Here is a 7,777-nt window from a genome sequence, read left to right as displayed (position 1 = left end):
CACCTCAGCTCGACTCCAGGTCTTCCACCCTACGGTCCTGAAAAATGAAACCCACGACGAGGTGAGATATGAATCTCAGCGAGTTCACACTCTAAACCCTGATTAGGAGGGTAATACACCTAAGACATCTTAATCACGCAATCATATAATCACAAAGGCTTATCTTGGTCTCAGTTCCTTCCTGCAGGTCAGCACAGTTCTTATCACAACCATGTGTATACATCCAATTCACACACCAATTTGGAATATCCAGACCAATAATTACTCACACGAGTAAGAACTACCGATACACATCCAAGTAAGAATTGCAATTAAATCATCAAGCCGATCAAATCATCGGTTAATCGAACTAATCGATTTCATGTCATCTAGACTATTTATAAGTCAAGCCAATTAGTAATAGCTACCAACTCCAATCACATTCATCAAGAATTCAGATCGAATTATTGATTAATTGACTCAGTCGATTACATGTCAACCAGACCATTCCTCGGTCATCTCAAATACTCAACCCCAACGTTGAATTACGGTTTATCGACCAATTCGATCAAATTGAATCCCTTGAATATCATAATCCTCCAGTTCTATTAGCTTGCGAAGTCAATTAAATTATTGAACATTATATTATAATATTTAGGGTTAATGCCCTAAAAAAACCCTAAACTTGTACACTTATGACAAATTTTCCCCAAACTATTTTTTTGACCATGAAAAACCCCAAACCAGTACACACCCGTGACAAATTTACCCCGATTGACTATAAAAAAAAACCATAAACTTGTATATTTATGACAAATTTACCCCAAACTAATTTATTCAACAGTAAAAATCCCAAAATAGTAAATTTGTGACAAATATACCATCTCATAAATTGGATTGATATCACAAAAAAATCACAAAAATTGTAAATTGTGACAAACGGAGCGTAAAATCTAAATTGGTATAACAGTTAAGCATCACGTGTCATTTAACTTAATAATTTGACAATAAAATTTAATGAAAACTAACATGGGGTAAATTTATCACAAGTGTACCAGTTTTTGGTAATTTGTCAAAGACATACCAATTTGGGGTTTTTGGTGGTCAAAAGAATAGTTTTTGGTAAATTTGTCATAAGCCCATCACGCATCACATACCGTTTGGGGTTTTTTAGGATATTAACCTAATATTTAAGACTATTTTCGTTTTGCGCAGATCTCTAAGGATTCATCATGTCAATGAGAATAATCCAATATTTAGATCTCAAATTGAAGTTTTAGCCTGCTTCTTGGAGACTTGACAATCAGATGGGTCAGTTTGTGTTTGTCGGTCGTATTGATCCATGACGCAACTCAACGACAATCAATTGGCAATCAGGTTGGGTCATCACTAACACTTTTGAACAAAGCCTATGATATTGAACGAGGCAAATACAAATAAAGATTAATTTGCAACATTTTTTCTCATGCGCTGTCTCTACCACTCTTTTCACAAACAGGGACTAAAATCGAGTCATTGGGCCACTAGTCCCCATTCTATGGCCTCATTTGGTTAAGCTTTTTCAAGGGACCTGAAAAGTAAGAGGTGTTACAAGTGTTTTGGAACCCAATTGGCCAAATACTAGCATTGAGACAACTGAAAACCTACCTTGGGCTTTCAGCGTTTTAGGGATGTAAGTTTTGGCGCTATTCATGTTCATTGTTCATCTACCTAATTTGCATAGAGGAGCTAGAGGCTGATAACCACCACCTAAGGGCTCATGTGTCCCCAGTGACCACTGTTTGGGGTCACACAACCCAAGATGTCTTTGGAGGTCATCCAACCTAGGCGACATTGCCTAGGTTGCAGGAACCCTGCATTCCTAAGGTTGCACAATCTAAGGTAGCCTCTCCAAGCGAGCTGTCCAGGCGGCCAAAACCTCAAGCAATCTCTCTTGAGGTTGGGCGACTTCAAGTGAGGTTGTCTAATGGCGGCTAAGCTTTACCGAAAATAATTTCGAGACTTACTTTAAAAAAATTAGTAGAAACTCTATATAAATATAATTTTTACCAAACGACATTTAAATTAAAATTATTTTTCAAAACATTTTAAAATTACAACTTATCAAATAATATAATTTTTTGAAAAACTCATTTAACTCAAATATATCTATATTTTTGTAAAGTTATTTTCTCAAAACCAATCAAACGGCCCGTCATAACGTTGAAGAAATCAAAGCTTTTTTTTACCGGAATCAGTGTATGGATCTATAAAGAAAAAAAGGCCGTGATCCACTCGGCACATGGACCAAGTGAATCCATGTGCCACGTAAGGAATCATTGTTGCTCAGCTTTTTAGGACAAAGATGCCCAGGTGCGTGAGTTTAAATCATCATTGTCTTCGGTGGAATTCGCACTTTCGACTTATTTCCAAGTCATCCTAGTCAGCATCGGCTACTTTGGCTGTCTTTACACGAACGCAAAGCATTTTTCTCCCAATCCCGACTTCTTTCCTATATAATAATGATTCATCAAAACCAATGTTACCTCTTCCCGATATAACACGGAGAAAATTAATCGAAAAGAAGATAACGCTATTTCTCGTATAAAAGGATAGCCACCCCAAACTCATTCTTGAATGATATACGAGATCATTTCTTTAATCTTGGAATTAATGTCGCAAGTGTTGCTATATCTCTGAAAAATGGGAATGAAGAATCACCACACGTTTGTCATAACCTTTTCTTCTTTAATTTTAGTATTTCTAACTAGTGTTATACTTTTGGATTAATATTACGGAAAAATTCTAAATTAGTATAATCGTGACAAATTTATCACAAACTAATTTTGTGACCATAAAAAACCACTCAAACTAGTACATATATGACAAACTCTCTATCTGTTTCCGTTCAATTGAATTAATAGTTTGAAAAACCACAAATTACTACACCTCTAATAAACTAAGGGTAAAACACAAAATTAATATTTCCGTCAATTATCATGTGTTATTCACTTCAGTAGTTTAAAAAAAATTAGTGGAAACTAATGGATAGTAAATTTGTCATATATATATATATATATATATATATATATATATATATATATATATATATATATATTAGTTTGGAGTTTTTCGTGGTATAAACCTTATACTTTTAGTCTTGTCTTATCCTGAAGCATACAAACATCCAATTCAATAATATACTAGTAGCATAACTGTGCTTTGCACAGCAGTGAATTTGTTTATCCATCTAAAATTAGTATCAACATTATTCATTAGATTGTATCCTAGTTCATATGAATGTTCCCCTATAAAGCAAAATTAAAGTGGGTTTTTTTTATTCATATTTATATCAATGTAAAATATAATCACTCGTTAATAGTTAGGAAATTCCTAATTGTGCTTGTTGTATGACAGGTGGATATTTTACATGTAGTCAAGTAGATCATTGTAATATTGAAAGAAAATATGAAAATTCATGAAAAAATTCTAAGGAAATAATAGGAAGAGTCACAAAAAAAAATGTTGAAATTTTTAGTAATTGCTAATTTGCAACATTGAAGCTTATTTCTTTTGGTTGAACAAAACTCATGATATTGAACAGCACAGATCCAAGTTGGAAGCAAAAATAATAGAGTGCAATAGGGATATTGCTTGCAAGGAGAACCCTCAATCCCTTGCAATCTAGACTCCGGTGTATCGCTTTTAGAGGCAATCTCTAACAAAGAGCTTGTTGTACTACAATTTAAAAGATATCCTTATTCAGTGCCTGTCATGCACTAGTCGATATCTTCATACATTAATATTAGTGGTTGACAGCTTTAAGTTAAAATACAAGGAAAAGTTGCTGCCAATGTGACTCCGACAATCACTACTCCCACTTTCGATATCTTAATAAATTAATTGTGGTGGTCGACAGCTTGTGGATCAAATACAAGGAAAAGTAGATTCCAATGTGACTCTGACAATCACCTACTCCCACTTTCGATATCCTAATAAATTAATTGTGGTAATGGATAGCTTGTTGATTAAATTCGACGACAAGGTGCTTCCCATCCTACTCCCATAATCACCTAGACCCACTTTCTACAATCTTTTTCAAACTTTTGTCTGAAACTATAACTTGTATGTAATTGACAAAATATAGTTGACGTACAAAAATGCAGTATATTACAAACAAAATACTAAACGTGTTTCGCAATTGTGCTGAAATAAAAATCGCATCATCAGTTTATGTTAATTCAGCATCTTTGAAGTTATATATGTACTTCCAAACTTATGACGTAATAAGACAATGATTCTTTTTTTTCATTCAATATGTAGATTACCAAATTTCGATAAGTAGAGCCTCAAACTATTTTAACCATGTCTTGTATAATAGAAAAATTCTGTTTGAAAGATTAAAGAAAAAAATCATGCTCAATATATATACATAGATCTCATTGATACCACATTAAGTATAATTTAATGATAAGTTGCAACAAATTACCAAACGTTTATCGATTGAAACAATAAAATAATCATTGCGTATCTGAATTTCACATACCTTGCCTTCACTAGATGAGCCAACAGGGAGCACTATCATTAGATATAAAACTTGGTATGTCAATAACGTAGTAGATTACACGTGAGCATTTGAATATATGCAAATAACATGTGACAAAAAATTACAGCGTGTCACAGAAATCAAGTTTATTAACCGATTGTAGTATACCCAGCATCATCTTTTGGCCATTGACAAGTTTTGCAGGGACTCGAAAGAGCGCGTTTTGCTTCTGGGAAACCCCATGAAGCTCGCTTATGGGCCAACTTGTCAGATGTAGAATCCCCTTTGGGCTTTATCCTCTGAAATATATATATATATATATATATATATGTGGAAGCCCAAGCTAGTTGCTTTCAGAAATATCAGCAGGCGAGATAAATGGCAGGAGAGAAAATCATGCAGGAAGAGACCTACTATTCCCATACATTGCTCTAATTGTATATCCTATGTAAACAAACGAGCAAGTGATAGTCCTAAATTTAACCAGCATCATAAATCTTTGAGCAGTGTGACATCTAAGTCCGATACTTCTTATCTTATCATATGGAACCCTAAACCTTCTCAAGTAAATGTAACATAATCTCCTCTTTTCGATTTTCCAACTCTCTCTGCGTCTTTCTCTGTTCCTGTGACCTGCACTTTGTTTGGTGATGAAATATGAGCCGAAAAAAGTAGTTACTTCATTTTTACATCCTATTTTATTTTCCCAAATAGAAGGAAGATTTCCCTCTGGGTTGTCATGACCCTTCACTTCTTTTCGCTTTGATCAATCCGAATGCACTCCAAGTCAAATTTTTTTAGTCGTTTCGAAGGAGAAGTTTGCCATTTATTTGCATCTTTAGAGAAGTGTCTAGGATGACAAAATAAAGAGGCTTCGAACTTGGCTACATCCTGCACAAAAAGAAAATTTATGGCACCTCAGTCTCCTCCCACAGAATCTCCATTAGGCATGTTTGCACGAAGTTTGTCTTGGGATTGGGCCAACAGGCCGCCCACATGGCACCTAACAAAGTTGTCATTAAAAGCCCAGATCATCTAAGCTTAATTTGCTTTTGAAACCCACATTTCAAGGGTCTTTCGGGCCAAGGCTCCACAGGTAATACTTTTCCAAACTCCCTCCAATCATATCTATGAGTGGTGAGTTACAAACGTGAGAATCACCCATAATTAATTATGATTAAATTCACGTGTAAGTAATATTTATAATTTGTGGCCCATCAATAAAATGTAGGGTTAGACATGAGCTGGTACCATGCCCGCTAAAGAGGTTTAGGAGTAGTCCAAGACGTCCCTAATGAGCCCACCTGATTCATAACCAACCTTGAATTTTGATAAGTACTCTCAATTCTTTCGGTTGAAAAAGAAAATTAAGCTGTGAGGTGGTAAAGTCATTCTATCTAAATCTGCGATGAAATTGTATTTTCAATATGTATTTGAAAATTCAAACTGCTGCTATCACCCCAAATTTACGAGTCAAATTAAGCAAGTTGGCTAAGGTCTACGTGCTCGATAAATTAACTGGGACGTAGATGCATACATATAATGATTTGGGATACTTAATATTCACACTAAACTACTGGCAATAAGTGCCATCGCAACTTACATAATTACTAATTGCGTTATTTGATGTTAGGATTTTTAATTAAGACAATAGTAAATGTCAACTCCCGAGGTAGGTGTTTTGACCCCGCAGCATCTGTTATTGGGTTATGCGAAAAAGAAGGGACGTTATTATATCTTTATATAGAGCTTGTTATTATATATTCATATAGAATTTTTTCATTCTATACCCGTCATGCAATTGCTAATATTTTTCCACGTTTAAATTGGTGGGTTGACATTGAAAAAAAAAAAAATTGGTGGGTTGACATTGAAAGGGCTCACCGTTTAGCTTGACATTGAAAGTTTTAGTCTTCACACATTACGTTATTCAATTCACCCAAATTTCCACAAAACTTAAAACATGTTTAAGGAAATTCCACTCTACCCCCTCATAGGCTTTCTTGATGTCAAGTTTTAGGATACCCTAGGCATTCTTCTCCTTTTTCTTCTCTTTAAACTTCATTTATTTCATGAAAAAAAAAAATTGGGAAAATATTTTTTACATTTTCCAGCGTTTGAATCATTTAAGAATATAAGTTAATGGAAAATGTTTTCAAAGTTAACATAAACCTATACTTAAATTCAGGAAAATGATTTCATTTTTACAAAATCAGAAATCATTTCAAAAATATAACTAGATATCAACGATTTGACCAAAAATTCTACATTTGGACAATAGAACCTTAACGCTTATCCCCATTTCCTAGCATCCCACGAATGGGTCCCTAACGCTGAGCTTGAATCCATTGAGGCCTAGCCCAAGACCTAGTGCCTATGCTCAAATCCCTCACACCTAGGCTTGGGCCCCCAATACTAGTGCCTTGGTCCTTAACACCTGGGCCCAGGTCCTAAAGACTAGGGTTCCTAGCCTAGCCTTGATGGACTTGAGTTCAAATGATGAGGACCTAGGATTGATTGTCGAGGACCCAAGCACGAGCACCAACATCCCTAGGCCAACCTCAATGGACCAAGGCTTGAGTGTTGGGGATCCTAACCCAAGCACAAGGTACCTGGGGTCCCATGCTTAGCCTTAGTGTACTAGGGCCAACCTCTAGGGCCCAAACTAAGGTGCCAAGAAGTCGTGCACAAGCACCTCTAGATTTTGGGTTACATGGATATGAGATCGATGCCAGCACTCTTGCTTAGAACCTAAGTGGCCTTGCCCAGGTCGAGGTCCATCAAGGCTTGACCCACGTATGTTGGTGCTCATGCTTATAATTGGCTATACTATTGCCATCCATAATAGAAGGGTTCTCTGGTTGGCCATGCGCAAGTCCCTAAAGCCCAAATAGTTTATGTTTATTTAGGAAAATCAAATTAGATTTTATTTTCCAAGTGAAGAAGATATTTTCCAGTTCTTTTTTAGACTTCAGTCAAATACCGAAAAATATAACAATTTTCATGAAAAATAACTTTTCAAAAAACAATTTTTGGGAATGTAGCATTTTATGTGAAATAAAGCTATAAGATATCTTGTATATTTTTACCAAAAAAAGAAAAAAGAAAAAGCTATCTTTTATTTGTCTCCCTTGCACGAAGGCACTTTGCTCAGGCATAATCATTTCAGGAAGTCCTTTTAGCCAACGCTTTTGCCATAACTTTGTGTGCAAAACTGGATAGGCCTATAGGACGACATGGACCAAGGTTTTAGGGGTAGAGACTTTAGGAATC

The sequence above is a fragment of the Eucalyptus grandis genome, chromosome 5, assembly GCF_016545825.1.
Source record: "Eucalyptus grandis isolate ANBG69807.140 chromosome 5, ASM1654582v1, whole genome shotgun sequence".
Lineage (NCBI taxonomy): Eukaryota > Viridiplantae > Streptophyta > Magnoliopsida > Myrtales > Myrtaceae > Eucalyptus > Eucalyptus grandis.
This window is presented reverse-complemented; position numbering follows the sequence as displayed.